General features: G+C 47.0%; 1 long non-coding RNA gene across 1 annotated transcript; it reads right to left on the reverse strand.

Annotated features, from left to right (window-relative positions):
• Positions 1-9,979: 9,979 nt before the first annotated feature.
• LOC100896282 (uncharacterized) lies at positions 9,980-15,149 on the reverse strand. Its single transcript, XR_144606.6, has 4 exons — positions 14,875-15,149; positions 11,519-11,640; positions 10,669-10,749; positions 9,980-10,200 (listed from the first exon to the last, which is right to left on the reverse strand). It is a non-coding gene; the product is annotated as an uncharacterized LOC100896282 (long non-coding RNA).
• Positions 15,150-15,685: the final 536 nt, after the last annotated feature.

Consider the following 15,685-nt stretch of genomic DNA (forward strand, 5'->3'; position numbering starts at 1 on the left):
TGAGTTGGGGCCACCCTTGCCTTCTGCACTTGGGTCCGGGCTCAGCAGCTCAGGCTGTGATGGAGGAGTGGGAATCATGCCCAAAGCTGATCCCTCGGATGTCCTCCCATGGTCAGGCCAGACCAGACCATGACAGGGCGCTCAGCCTGGAAACATGGCCATGGGCATCCTCCTCGTTGGATATGGAAGGCAGTGACACAGGCGGTTAAACTCAATGTGCTGGCCACAGGCCAGCCTTCCGGCCTGGCAATTACACACTCTCCCTGCTGTCCCGTCACCTCCCTGTCAGGCGGCTTTAATGCCACTCGCCTCTTCCTGTCAGCAAATGTTTGTGTATGGCGTTGCTGGGCGACAGTTGAACAGGGCTTGGTTTTCCTGGCCCCTAGGCCCCCAAGGAAGCCATCCCTCCACGGGCTTTGCAAGCCTTCGGAGTCAATGCAGTTGAAGCCATAGCACAGAGGAGTGCAGGCCCTCGCCCAACTCCTGGAGAGAGGGTCACCCTGGCCAGACTCACTGAGGCGGACCGGAAAGTGGAGTCAGAGCTTTCTCATGCTCCCAGCTCCCAAGGGAACTGTTCTATCAGACCTCTTCTCAGCTACGTCTAGGGAGACAGCAATTCGTTTTACCAAATTCTTTGTAAAGACAAAAGCCACAACTCCACCCCCAAGTGAGATCACATGTGGTCCGTGCCCATGGGAAGCTGGACAGTAGGTTGGACCACCAGGCATTCTGTAGACACAGTGAATTTAAGGAGACACTCCAAGTTTTAGAGGGAAACTCAGATTCCAAGCCAGGCTCTGTCAACCACCAGCTATGTGGTCTCAATGCCTTGCACCACCTCTCTGGGCCTCTGCCTCTTTATCTGTGACACCAGGTGGTAATAACAACCCCTACCTTTTTCCAAACCAATGGGGCTTCTTTCTTACTGTGTGTACAGAGAAGCCACAGTAGAGATGTCAGAAGTGGGAAAGGACCCTCTAACCAAATGGGGAAAATGCAGGGCATTAAGCGAGTCAGGGATCCTTAGAAAATGAAACTAGCTAATGGGAAAAGTTTTTATTTGGTAGTGATTGAAGTGGCTTAAGAGAGTGGGGCCTAATGGGAGAAGATGCTGAAAAGTTAACATGATAGCTGATGGCCAGGGTGGACAGTGCAGACCTGGAGCAAGAAGCAGCAAAAACACATGTCATCAGGCCATGCAGACCTGAATCCAAGTGTTTGCTCTGGCCTGTCCTATCTCTGTGACCTTGGCTAGTAGCTTGATCTCTGGGAACCTCATCTAGCAACTATACTTCCAGTCCTCACCTCATAGGGTGGCTGTGGGGGTTTCACATGGCCTGGCATGTAGTACACATAGTGAGTTGGGCCCTCGGTCTGCTTGGTCAAAGGGGACAAGATCAAGTAATCTCATGAGGGCAAAGGCACAGGAACAAGTACACGGGGGCTCCAGTAGGGAGTGAATATCCGTGGCTGGGGCAGCTGGGACCATTTATTAGTCAGGATTCTTGTGATTGCAAGTGACAGAAACAGACTTAAAATGAGCAGCAAAGAGAATGTGATGGTGCAGGTGGGATGAGGACAGGGTCCTGAAACAGAGGTGCCAGTGCCCCACTCGCATGCCCTGGAAAGTGGCTGATGAATATCAAGGCTTTTCTTCTGACCCATGGCAAGACCAGCCAGAAGTGCCAGAGAGTTAATGCCCCCAGAAGCAAACTTTGACCAAGGATGGTCAAGAAGCTAAAGGACAAATACCCCAGCTCCCTCGTTCTCAGACAGGTACCTTAAAGGCATGTTTCATGCTAGCTCCCTGAGTTACCTAACTGGATTGAGCCTCAGTTGCCCAAAGGGTCATTGGCTTATTTATTTACACAGTCATCATTGGCTTTCTTCCCTTCCCTGACTTTCTTTCTCCCCTGTGTGTGACTTCCTGAGCCCATTTTATAAATAAACTACTTAAAATCAAATCTCTGTCTTAGGATCTGCTTTCGGGTACCCAAACTAAGACAAATGGACAGGCCTCGGGTTTGGCTAGTTCTAGATGCTTAAGCAATGCTCTGGGGTGTCTGTTCTTCTTCATCTTTTAGATCAGCTCTCTCTTCCTCTTACCCCCATCCCAGATGAGGAGAAGAGATATTCAAAGTATTTACAGAAAGATAGATGAAAATTATACTCCATCCCCTGGGTACAGACTGAGCATTCCCTGGAATGAGAGCTGGGAAGAAAAGACAGAAAAATGTAAGAGAGATAGAAATAAATAGATTAGGAAAAAGAATGCCCACATTTCTCCCCTTGGCACCTGGCTTGCGGAAATGCATTAGACCACTGGGAGATACCACAGAGGGGGCAGACATGTTTGTGCTTGAAAGGAAATAGTTATAACAGAGCAATGCAATCACATCCTGATGGATGATTGTGAAAATGCAGGTGTGTGCATGTGTGTGTTTAGTGACAAACTGGCTTAAGGGAGCAGAAGGTGCCCTGTGAGCTGGGAGGTGAAACCCCAAGGCAGCTTGGGTGGGAGTTCCTGGGTGTGAAGCCTGAGGCAGAGGAATTGAAAGCAGGAGTTCCGGAAACTGAGAGCTTGGCTGAAGGAGCAGAGAATAAGGTGACTGACCATCTCTATTTGCCTGGGATTGTCTCAGCTGAAGCACTGAAAGATCTATGGCCTGAGAAATCCTCCCATCCCAGGCACACTGGGACAGTTGGTCACTCTAGCTGAGATGCTCTAACATAAGCTCCCAGGAGGACATAGATTCTGAGCAGAGGAGCAGGGCAGAGCCCACCTAGATGGAGCAAACAAATAAAAGGGAGGACGATGCAACATCCAAAATACTTTAAGCAAAATGCCTGCATATCTTTCAAAATTTTAAATGCACAGACCTTTTGACCCAAAAACTCTACCTCTTGGAATCTTTCTTTCAAAAATGTTCACTTCCAAAAATATATGTACAAGAGGCTTACCGTGGCCTCATCTGTCACATGGAAAAATTAGCAGCACCATAATTGTCCAGCAGAACAGTAATAAGGGAATGGTTACAGAAATCATGAGCTAGCCATACGGTAGCACACTTGGAAGTTAATAAAAAGCAAAAGTGTTTCTAAATTGTCCTAGTATGGGTTTCTGCAGAAACAGATCCTGAGACAAGCATAATGGCACAAATTATCTGGGAGATGGAAGAAGCACAGGAGGGGTGCGGCTGGGAGGTGGAGGGGAGTGGGGAGTGGAGATGGGGAAGGGAAGGCAAGCCAATAAAAGGTGTATTAACCAGCTAGTTACTGCTGTGGGCAACTGCGGCACAGTCCTGCTGGGGACCTCTAGGAAATGCCTCCAAGTTATCCCACTCAAAGAGCAAGGGAGCTGGTGTAATTAGATACCAACGCCTGAGACTCTGGTTGAGGCTGCTCCCTGGGCTGTTAATTCCCTGGAACTTCCAGCCTTCCCTGCTTTGGCAGAGCTTGGAGAAAGCCTTCAGGCCAAAGGATGTAGACCCTGGCAATTAGAAGGGAGTGGCACACACCAAAGTGGTCGGACTTCAGGGATACAGGCCAGGCACCAACAGCATCTGCCAAATATACGTATATACATAGGAAAGAAAAACCTCTGATACATTATGTAAGTAGGGGGAAGAGAAGCACAGTACTATGCAGAGTGTGATTGCATTTTTATTACTAAAATGTGTGTTTGCACATGTGAATTTTGGGCTATATCTATGCATGTGTGTAAAGGAAAAGAAAAAGAAAAGTAGAGACACTAAGCTGTGATCAGAATCAGGAGCAGGATTGTCTATTTCCATCGTCTGAATTTTTTCAAACAAGTATTACCTTTGTAATTACTAATCATCATCATAATCATAATTTAAAATGAAGGGAGAAGTTAAAGGAGTGCAAAGCATAAACTATGTGAAGCAAAGGAGAGAAATGTCCACATCCTTCATCCAAAACTTTTGGCTCAGATAAGTTTCAGAATTAAGAAGTTTTCATATATTAGAAAGGTAAGGCTTGTAGAAACCATGTTTTATGAAACATCCCATGAGTAATCAGACACAATGATGGTTCTGTGCTGAAACATGAATAATCATGCAAAGAGGGATATATAATAACCCTAAAAAGCCTCATATCAATTCAAACCAGGTTTTGCTGCCGAATACATTTGTGCCAAACTTACACAAAACTTTTGGGTTTCCATTGCAGATAAGGGATTGTGGACTGGTAGTAAGAAAAGGAGAGTTTGAAAATCCAGATCCAGGGGATGGCAGGTTCAAGACAACAGAGCAACTATGCCTTCATAGAATGATAACGCTTTGGTGCTGTGACGCTACTGTTCAGCTCTTACCTGGGGCACACAGCAACTTGATGGAGGCCCCCCAGACCTAGGTGCTTCTAGGGGCTCTCCCTTCCTGATCAAGTACCCATGTCACTTCAGAGCAGCTCTCAGGGGCCAAAGGATCTGCACTTCTAATACACTCCCAGTGGGACTGACGCCACTGGTGGGGGTGGCACTCTGAGTAGTGACACCATAAAGTTATTTCAGTTGAACCAAAGTGGGTCTCTATATTCCTCCTACCCATCAGCCTATGGCAGCCACAGAGAACATGTTAAATTGTCCTACAAATTACCAGGTTTCTTTGATCGGACAGCAGCAGGAAGAATATGACCAGTCAGGGCTATGGTAAGGAAGGGGACCCCAAACAAGAAAGGCCATACTGCTTTTGAAGCATAAAGAAGCCTTAAGAGAGAGGGAGACCAGAACCAGAGAGCAAATGAAGACTGTGTGAGAGGAGAGAAGAGGAGCCAAAACCCGGGTGAGACTACTTAATGCTATTTTGCAACGTGAGTGTTGGGACATTCCAGCCATACAGGTGACTGCAGCCTTCGTGCAGGTGATCTCCTCGCACAAAAGGTTACTTCTAAGGGTGGGTGTGGGGAAGAGGCATGATGGGAAAGAGGCACTGGGAGACTTTCTGGGTGAGGGTGGAGGGACTGAAATGTTCTATAGCTTAATCTGGGTGGTGGTTACATGGGTGCTACATATATAAAAGTCCTCCAGCTGTACATGCTTAAGATTTGTGAATTTCACTGTGAGGTTGTCATATAGCAATTAAAATTGCAAAATAAAATAAAATGAGCCTCAACCCTGGGATTGAGTAGGTAAGCCAGTCCCTGGGCCCCCCTAGAGCGTTGCCCAAGAGGCCACTGAGTCACAAAGGAATGCCAAGTTGCCTAGGGGACTGCAATAGGGGACTACATGCATTTACATGAACCAAACTAACTAGATAACATGAATGTACTCCAGGTGTGATGATTAAACAAATGAAATTTACACAACGATGTCTTAGAATTTCACAGTTATATAACATGTGTGCAAAAGACCTTATCTGGCAAAGAGCCCCCAATCCTTTTGCTCCTTTTCCCTAGTCACAGAAAATTTATTTGAAGCATCAATGTGGCCAGCTTTCTCTGAGCCTTCTTTTTGGGTAGGTGTGCCCTATACTAGAGGCTACAGCTAATTTCTGGCCACTGAGATGTGAGCAGAAGTGAGACCACTGGAAGATCTCCTTTAAGAGAGAGATATGTCCTTATTTCTTTCTTCCATATTGCTGCCTGCTGGAGCTCTAGCAACCTTCTTAGATCATGAGGGCAAGTAAGTTGTCTGTAGGAGGTAAATCAGTGAGTTGGAAGAAGCCTTTGGTCCCTGGTGATTTTATCAAGTCTCTGAGGCTGCCTATTTGGCCCAAGAGAAAACTTTCTACCTTGTTTAAACCCAGTTATTTCAGATTTTTTTTTTTCATATACAACCAAGTCTAACCCAGAGAGGGTCCCTTTGCCTGTGTATCATGGTGCCCTGAGTCTCTCAGAGTCGTGCACATTGATCCCCTACTGGCTGTATGGCCTGGACCATGGTGTGGGGAAAGGGGACATCAGGAAGACCATCTACAAGAGAAGTGACGTGAAAAGGCTGGGATTTGAGAGTGTCAGATGACTACAAATGACTACAAACTTGTACCACCCATCTCCTTATCTTCACTTTTACACTGTGACTTTACAGCTCCTCCCAGCAAGATGGAATCTATTTCTCTACCCTTTAATCTGGGTTAGCCATGTGATTTACTTTGGCCAATGACAGAGTAACAAAAGTGGCCCAAGCAGAGGTCTGAAAAGCATTTGAGCACTGGGATGTGCCCTCTCGTTACTGTTGGAACCAGGATGCCAGATGGTGGGAGAGAACCCCCAGACAGCTCCAGCCACCACATCAGCCGGCCATAGACAGATACCACGTCAGCTGCTCTTTGAGTGGGATAAGTCTAGAGGAGACCTAAGGAGCCCAGCCCGGACCAGAACCGTCTGGCTAAGCCACAGACTAGTGGGAAATAAGAAACAGCTATTGTTTTAGACCACTAAATCTTGGGGTAGCTTGTCAGCAATAGGTGATTGATAAAGGGGACATGGCTTTTGAAAAGCGAAGTTCACACCACCTTACCACAGGGCAGTAGTAGTGAGGAACAAACTGAAACAGATCAGGAAAACGCAAGACAGCCCAGTCCTGTGCCATTCCCAAGATTTCTCCGTTTGTCCCTGACTCTCCCCTAAGCCCGGCCCATCTCTCAGCTAAGTATATATCTCCTCCAGGAGTATAGGGAGGGCTCTGAGCTGACCTCGCCATTTCTCTTAGTGAGCAGTAAATGAAGAGAGCAGGTGACCACAGGAGGACAGCCATATAAGCATGGCTTTCCTGGGGCAAAGGGAAGACTCAGCTCCAGGAGCCAGGGAAGAAGTGGGCGTGGAGGAAGTCACAGCCCTTGGGGCTAGTTTATGCCTTTAAAACATGCAGATGTACAGAGAGACAGAATGAGTCTTTTCTATTATAAAATATGTGCTTAGCATATTTATGTCATAGTTTCAACACGTGCACTGAATTGAGTTACTGCATTAGGGAAGGAGATTTCCTTTGCTGCTTTTTACACACTTTGGTCTGTCTGTAGCCTTTGCACAGGTGACCTTCACACACAAAAGGAACTCCAGCCTCTGGCAGGGGGATGACCTGGGGTGGGATCCTGGCATACAAGCCACTCCTGGCTTTGAGCTTCACTCAGATGGTCTCTAGTGTGTTGCTCCCAAGAAATGCAAAAGGAGGGGATTTTCTGCAGGGAGCTCCATGCAGAGCACAGGGGCCCTGCTGTGCTGTTTACTTAGAGCAGCCGGCAGAAAGCTGGGGTGCGGGGAAACTTGGAAGACTGCCTGCACCCAGGGAATTGGCCTCCTGGGCCAGCAGCCTGGGTAGAACCATGAGATGTAGGACTCAGCTGGCAGAAAAGACTGACCTTGCTTTGACATGTGGCCTTGCCCCTTTTCCTCTCTGCACAAAAGCCCCTTTCATTTTCTTCCCTCCTCTTTCTCCTCTTCTCTCATTTTCCCACTCTCTTTCAATCTCTTTCAACCGACTTTTTCTATCTTAATTGGCCATAACAAGGAACTGGATTCCTTATATTACGTACTATATTTGTTGAATACAGTTTTATGTTCCTTGCTCTTAATTTGTAAAGTGGATCAGCTGAACACTTTATGGTTTTCTTTCCACAATTTTTATATCACAGCAGTAGTCATTAGGGCTGTTCACAAATACTCCAGTTCTCCGTGTGGGCACACGATGGATCGGATGTCCCCTCCTGTTTTCGAGACACCTGATGGCCATGTCACTTGTTTGGGCCAATTAAAAATGTGAGCACTCCTGGGTGGAAGTGTAACCGCCAGCGAGCTTTCAGGACACTTGGTTTTCCTGCTGCTGTGGTGATGGGGGAAGCTTCTGTCAAGGTGAAGACTTTCTCAGCTTGGGCATCTCAGTGGCTGCAGTGAGCATATTCTCCTGCCAGCCCATATCAGGCACGGAGCATAAATAGGGAGTAAGTTTTGCTGCATTTAAGCCACTGAGTTTGTTACTGCAACACAGTCCTACCTATTCGAACTGATGCAATCATTTTACCATGTATCATCCTGATAGTAGTATCTTCTCTAATAATCACTGCAATATCAAAATTATCTATGCTGGTGTTTTTAATCTTTTTCATGGGAGTGGTCACAATCCCTTTGAAAATCTAATGAGGGCAGGGTGCAGTGGCTCACACCTGTAATCCCAGCACTTGGGAAGGCCAAGCTGGGTAGATCATTTGAGGCCAGGAGTTTAAGACCAGCCTGGCCACCATGACGAAACCCTATCTCTACTAAAAATACAAAAAAATTTAATTGGGCATGGTGGCACATGCCTGTAATCCCAGGTAATCAGAAGGCTGAGGCAGGAGAATAGCTTGAACCCGGGAGATGTAGGTTGCAGTGAGCCAAGATCATGCCATTGCATTCCAGTGTAGGCGACAGAGTGAGACTCTGTCTCTCTCTCTCTCTCTCTCTCTCTCTCACACAGACACACACACACACACACACACACACACACACACACACACAAAGGAAAATACGATGAAACTATGAGCTCCCTTCACCTAAAAACGTCCATGTGAGATTCTGCAGGCAGTTGCAGGTGTTCACTCGCTCCGGTGTACAAAACTGATGCGTAACCATCACTGAAGTTGCTGGGCAACTTCAGTCCAAGGTGCCAGGTGGAATCAAGTCTTCCTTCCTCCTCATTCTTGCCTCTGCCCTGCGGTCCCAAAACCGTTGCAGACACAGAACTCTGACCATTCTAGCGGTGTTCTAATGACAAGAAGTCATGCATCATTTCAATCGCTGGAGCCTTAGCCATAATTGGAATATGAATAATTAGATTTCCACGGAGGTTCCCCATAAGAGAGGATGAACATCTACAGGGATGTCCTTGATAGCAGGTCAGGGTTTGGGTACTTCTGGGGCAACATCTCAGAAAACCCCTGGCAGGGTAGAAGTGAAAATAAGTGGTAGCAGGGAGTGGGGGAGGGGGTGGTAGAATGCAATGACAAAGCACCTCACCATGACCCCATAGGCTTGTCCTCGTGGACTTCTTTGTGCTAAGAGCACTTCCTTTATCTGTAACACCATGACCCTACATTTGGAGGAATGAATTCTTTTTTCACTACTCCACATGTGAGACCTTTTTGCCTTTATGAATGTCAGTTTCATCATTTGCTAAATTATTGACTGAGAAAATTCACTTGCAAGCTGGTTGTTCAGAACTAGTAACAAACGCTTCCCCTCCCAATGAAGACAGTGTTTAAAATGATGGTCAATCTCCTTAGACAAATTACTGGTCTATCAGATGCATCTGAACATTAGAAAATGTTGGAATTCAAATGTAGGAATCTCTTAATTCAGGTCCTCAGTCCCCACGGTGCACTATTGCTAAAATTAACCCTCTCTCTCACTCCAAGTAGCCGAATGCAAAAAGGCGTTTCAGAGGAAAGCTATTTTCTTGGACTAATTCTCACTAAAATATGAGTGACTGGAAACCCCTTCATCCTTCATTCTCAGTGATGGGGAATCCCTTCATCCTCACATTTTTAAAAATAAATCTAGCAACCCAATTGGATGCCTAAGTGAAAGGCTAAGTCAAGAGTGGCGAAGGCATGTTTTCTGGGAGTTTGTCTCCCGGGATCAGCACTCCAAAGCACAGTTCTTAATTGTGAAAGCTTCACTTCGTCTTTCTACCAGCCCACACAGTTTCTAAAACAAAAGTATTTTTTAAACTAGCTCTTAAGGTCACCATATTGGGGCTTCCTGTGTGTGTGTTTGTGCATCTGAGTGGGCGTCACAGACAAGAAAAGCAGCAGCTGTCCACAGCCATGGGTCACTGATAAGTCCAGTGTCCATTAAGCCAGAGAATGCCCAGGAACAGAAGTATGCTCTATGCCAACTTCTCCTAGAACCTCCTATAATAAGTGAGTGGCATTGTCTGCAAAGCAATCTGGCGTCTTGGGAAAAGGAAACCCTTATTCGAGGGAGTGGGTGGTTGGGGGTGGGAAGAATAGATTTTTCATTCCTCAAAACCACTTTCAGAATATAAAATTAGTCACAGCCCCTTTATACTAGGAACAGAAATCAAATTCACATGCTGCCTAATTTTGCCTAAAGACACATGTCTTTGTGCCACAGGGCTATGTCCAGAGGTCTGACAGATGAGACAGTCTTCATTCCCTTCCAACCGGGTGAGAATGTACCTCCCAGAAAGAGCTGGGTGCCAAAGAGGGCGTTATCATCTCTTCCTTCATTCAGCAGCTTTGTCTGCAAGATTGGAAAACGGATAGTTGGTATATTTTGAGGGATCAAATAATTAGTTCTCTTGGAATCTCATTTTAGATTTTAATTCTTAGTCTTAGAGCCAAACTATAGGAGCAGAAATTTCTATCTGCGGCTGGAGGGCTTCAGTTTCAGCACACTAAAAAAAGGCCCTGCTTTGGAGGCATTTTTCCATGCATGAATCAAATTATTCCAGCTGGGTTTTACCAACACGTAGGCAATCAAAACCTACTTTCACTTGCTATTTTATCCTTTATTTACTAGTTCTATAAATACTATGATGGGTGTGCTTTTATATTGAGGATGGGGGTGCTGCTAGTCAGAGAGAACAGCTGCCTGCAGCCTTCGGTCCCCTGCAGACCTGGGGCTGGTGGGGAGACAGGCCTGCCTGCCTCCTGCCCACTCTGGTCTTTGGGCTTGTGAGTGTAGCCACCGGTCTTCCATTTGTCATACCTGTGCAGGGTACTTTTGCCACCCTCCTTTTCTTCATAGACTGAGAAGGCCAACCTGGTTTTTCAGAAAGAGCACCCAAGTCTGGCAAGAAAACAAAAATAAAATACTCTTAAAATCCAGGAAAGAAGCAGACGAATACAAACCGTAGAAAATTCCGGCCAAGGCTGGTCATCTGGAAGCGGCATCTGGAGAAAGAAAGGGAACTTAAGAACAGCGGTTGGCCTTGGTGGCCTCCAGCTCTGATAGCTTATGATTTGATGAATTAGACTTGCACTCCAGGCCCCAGTGGATAAACCAGGATTAAGGGGTGAAGTGCCCAGGGAGGCAGATTCTGACTCAGCATCAGGACGAATTTGATAAAGATTAGAGTTGCCTAAAAATGAATTGGGCTGCCTTGGGGGTAGCAAGTGCCCTATCTCTGCAGTTTTTTTCAAGCATGGGATGACCCTGAGGAGTAGCCACGGAGAAGAGACTCAAAGCTCCAAGAAAGTTGATTTGGTGACAGTTAATGTCTTCTCCAACTCTGGAATCCCACAACCTATGCTCCTGGGACTCTGAACTTCCAAAGGAAGTTCATATGCCCTTCAGGCTCTCTGCTGCATTTCCTAAACAGACATAGTGCCTTCTGCCTATAGGGACCAGAGATCCTCCAATTTGGGCCACCACAGGGGCACATAAGCAAGGGGCGGCCACAAAGTTATTGTTAGGGAGAATACAAGAGTCAGAAGGCAGAAAAGTGTTCCCCTAAAGGTTGAAAATGGGGAAGGCCAGGATATATAAGCAGGCCCAAAACTAGGTGGGGAAGGAAAGACATCCAACACACAGGCGCTCTCAGTGTCTGGGAACTTACCATAGAACGAGCAGAGCTTCAGCATGCAAGGTATCTTCTGGTTCCCCCTCCTCGTCCCGGAGGAGATTCATTTGCAAGCCACAGCAGTTCCGCGGGGGCTCTTGCCATGTAGCAAGAGCTATCTAAGAGTTGTTTTTATTTTGTCAGGACAGAGCTCTTAAGCCAGCAAGGACCTGCAGCTGGGACTCAAGCCACAGGAACTTCAGGGCTAAGTGATGATGTCCCTGCTCAGCACTGGGGCGGGGAATGCCCACTCCCTCCAGCATCAGCTTTCCCATGTGAGTCTCAGCCAGCCTCCAACCTCAGCCCTCTTCTGAGAGAGTGGGCCTGCCCACAGTGCTGTCAACCCCTAAAGGGCCTTGGGCTTCTGCTTGTCCTTCCAGGCCGCCAGTGGCAGACACCTGACTGAGACATGGAAGTGGGCCTCAGCATGGCCTGATGGGACTGCGGCCCAGCCATCCTGAATACTCGCCCGATAAAAGAGTCAGGAATTCAAGATGGCTGACGTGCTGGGTTGAATAATGCCACTGCCCCAATCCCTGTTCACCCAGAACCTCAAAATGTGGTCTTGTTTGGAAATGGATGCAACGGTCCTTTCCCACTGGCTTAAATTTAGTGAGTCAGAACACTCACACAAGTCAAGCAAAGCAGATTTATTACTCACAGAGTAATAGGCAGCAAAAGCAAAGAGAAGCCTAGGACCCACGGTGAGCCAGTTCCCAAGGCTCAGGAAAGCTGCTCAAGGTGGATGGAGTCTCTTCTGTATGTGCCCCATGTCACGTTGCAGCTGAGGGGCCCCAAAAGCACTCAGCACTGGGTTTTATACCCTGAGTGTCACTGGAATTGCTGAGAATAAGCACTACAGGACATTTCTGTTCTAGGAGAACTGAGGACAGAGCCAGGCTGTTCCAGACAGTGCCTTCTTATCAGAAGACATTGCATTCTTGGCATATTCTCCAATATTCTAGGAACTATAAGCTGCGGGGTAGAGAAGAGTTAGGTCAGCCAAGCCATCTGTGGATCTGTTCTCCTGCAATAGGGTCTTTGTAGATGTAATCAAGTTAAGATCAAGTAGATCCTAAATACAATGACGGGTGTGCTCATAAGAAGAGAGAAGTTTGGACACAGACACACACAAAGGGAAGATCGTCATGTGAAGATGGAAGCACAGATTGGAGTGATGTGTCTGTAAGCCAAGCAGTGCCATGGGTTGCCAGCAACTACCAGAAGCTGGAAGAGGTAAGGAAGGATCCTTCCCTAGGGTCTTCAGAGAGAGCATGGCCTTGCCGGCACTTGGATTTTGAATTTCTGGTCTCCCGAATTGTGAGAGCATGAATCCCTTGTTCTAAGCCATCCAGTTTGTGATACTTTGTTACAGAGTCCCAGGAAACTAATACAGCCCGCTTGACTGCCTGCCTTCTACCCCTGGCTCCAGGGGATTCTGGCTGGGCCTTGGGGCCTCTTGACCCATCTGGATTTCAGTGTATTAGACAAGGGTAACGGGGAGCTTTGCCTCATGGGAGTAGCCCCACAGAACTGGAATGACTGGAACCAAAACCACAAATCTTCTTCCCCTTTATTTCTCAGAGGGCCGCCATCTCCACCCCCAAGTCACCTCAACCCCCCAGCCCCCTGATACAGCCCTGCCATTTCTGGACCATAACTGTCTTGAAGGCATCACTGTTGGAAAAAGTTGACAATCTCACATCTAAGGGCACTATCCCCAGTAAAGATCTGGGGAGCAGGTACAAATCAAGGGGCCCACAGTCTATGTCTGGCCTCTGCAGCACAGCAAAAAATGCAGATTCGTAGCCAATGTTTAAAAATAGATTTTATACTAAAACTTTTTCCCATTTCTTCTTCAAAATTAGAAAATTCGATCTCACCCACTGAAGCTGAGAAGCGCATAGCTCCATTTTGGGTCTGGACATCCCCCCTTAGCTTTCCAGAACCCCGGCGCTCCCTATAACTCTCTCCCAGTGAGGCCATCAGTTGCCGGAAATCATTTCTTTTCATTTGGTGGGTCTGGTATGGTGCTATTAAGAGGAGAATGAAATATTTCCTATACCCACGTCTCTTTCAAAGGTACAGAAAAGAAAGCGACGTGTCTTTAAAGGAAAATGGGAGTGAACATATATCTTGGAGTGGTGGAGACTCTTCTTATGTCATTACTATGCGAAGCATTTTCCCACAGAACACAGCAAAGCCTAGGATGCCATTATGGAATGAAAAAAAGAGGAAACCCCAGCCTGCTCGTTCCCTTACATCCATGTCCCATCCCTGTAGGAGGCTGACTTTGCAACTCATGCTGAAAAGACTAAAGGTTCTCAAATGTTCTCTTGCCAAGCTTTCTGACACCATGGCCCTAATCAGGGTTCTCTCGAATCTCTCTCCAGTCTCCTCCAACTTCAACGGGACTTTTCAGAGGAAATGTGATAAAGTTTGCAAAGAGTCACTTCCCCTTTTGAACAGCTTTTATGGCCTCTGCTGCCTACATAAAGCCTTGCCCCCACCAGCCACCAGCTCCTCCCTCCCATGCAGGCTCATCCTCCACTCCTCGCCCCGACTTAACTCCTCAACCCACCCTGCTTAGCCTGGCTCAGCCATGTCTAACTGAGCAGACACTGCTGACACCAACGGAGTGTTTACCTCTTTGTGCCTTTGAGCTAGCTTTTCCTTCCATCTCAAATGCCTTTCTTTATGAAGTTGAGGTCTTCCTGGCCTCATTCACTCACTCAGCTCAGGAGCCTGAGGATGTCATGGCAGATTCCCAGAAGTCAAATTTTCATGTGAGCCTCTAGATTCCTGGAAGGATGACTTCAAGGCTTTAGAGTGTTTAATCGTGCCATCTTAGGGGATTTACTGTGTTTCTCTGATAATCCATGATGGCTAGAACTTGGCCTAGTGGAGGCAGGGCTCTCCCCTCACTCACATATGAAAGATAGCTGAAGCGGGGAGTTCTGGCAGATCCTATGTTTGAACCTAGCACTGGGGATGTCGGTTTTGGACATCAGTCCCCAGGAAACTCAGTCTAAGTGATACTGTTTGGGAGCCTCAGAGTTTTGTAATCATTCTGAGATCAAACATAATTGGAGTGGTAATTACTTGAGGAGGAAAAAAATCCTTCAATCTCAGAGGCAGTAAACCTCAGTGACCTGTAAACACAAAGACAGCTGTGGGCATCATGGCATCCTAGAACTTGGGGGTGAGGATGAAGAGTGGAGGGGGCAAAGATAGCAACTGCAGGAACTTACAGGAAAAGAGAGGAGTCTGAGTGCCCCTGGAATTGTCACCCAAGCTCCTAACGCTCCCCTTCCTGTCATCTACCCTCCATCTGCTAACAAACTCCTACTCACCAGCTATGCCACAGGTGAAATACTTGCTCCTCTGGGAAAGCTGCCCAGATCCACTTTCCTTTCCCGGTCCTCCAACTTGATGGCTTTCGTAATACCTTTGCTGCCTGGAGCTCAATACAGTAGGCACCCCATCAAACAGTCCTTTCTCTTCCAACCCCTTTCCACCACAAATTACCCACAGGCTTCACTTCCCTAATGCCGTGCTCATGTTTCTTGTTTTCTGTGGCAGCCCTTTGATAAAAAGCCAGTTCTCCCTCTTAGCTATTTTCCACTTTGGACTAGGTACTCTGGACTTTCTGGAACAAACTTGCCTCCGCCCAGGCACAGACTCAATTTCCCTTTGCTCCATGCCCTGTAGCTGTATTGCTGGCTCAGCTGCTCCCACACACAGGCCTGGCTTCCAGAACTGCAGCCTGGGCCCAGTTCCAAGGACCTTGGTTGCACAGTGTGAGATAGTAGACATCTCAGTGATCAGGGCCATTCCCACCTGCATGTTCCTGCTGCTCATTCGTCCTGCATCTCATTTCTAGCACCTCCTTGTATCTTTGTCTTTCTTGCCAACCTGTGCTTCTCAGAGGCCAAGACTCCATTTTATCTTTCTGTGTCTCTTCAGAACTTCATGAGAGGCCTGATATCTAACAAGTTGTGATAGATGATATTGTTTGTCCATCATTCTTTACTCCTTGTCCCTGATACTGTTTACTGTGGACAAAGTATATTTCCCCGTCCTCTGACGCTGAGCTTGGCCATGGGAATTGCTTTGGCCAATGGAATGTGGTTGAAAATGATAGTGTATCAGCTACAAGTTAAA

The sequence above is a fragment of the Callithrix jacchus genome, chromosome X (assembly GCF_049354715.1).
Source record: "Callithrix jacchus isolate 240 chromosome X, calJac240_pri, whole genome shotgun sequence".
Lineage (NCBI taxonomy): Eukaryota > Metazoa > Chordata > Mammalia > Primates > Cebidae > Callithrix > Callithrix jacchus.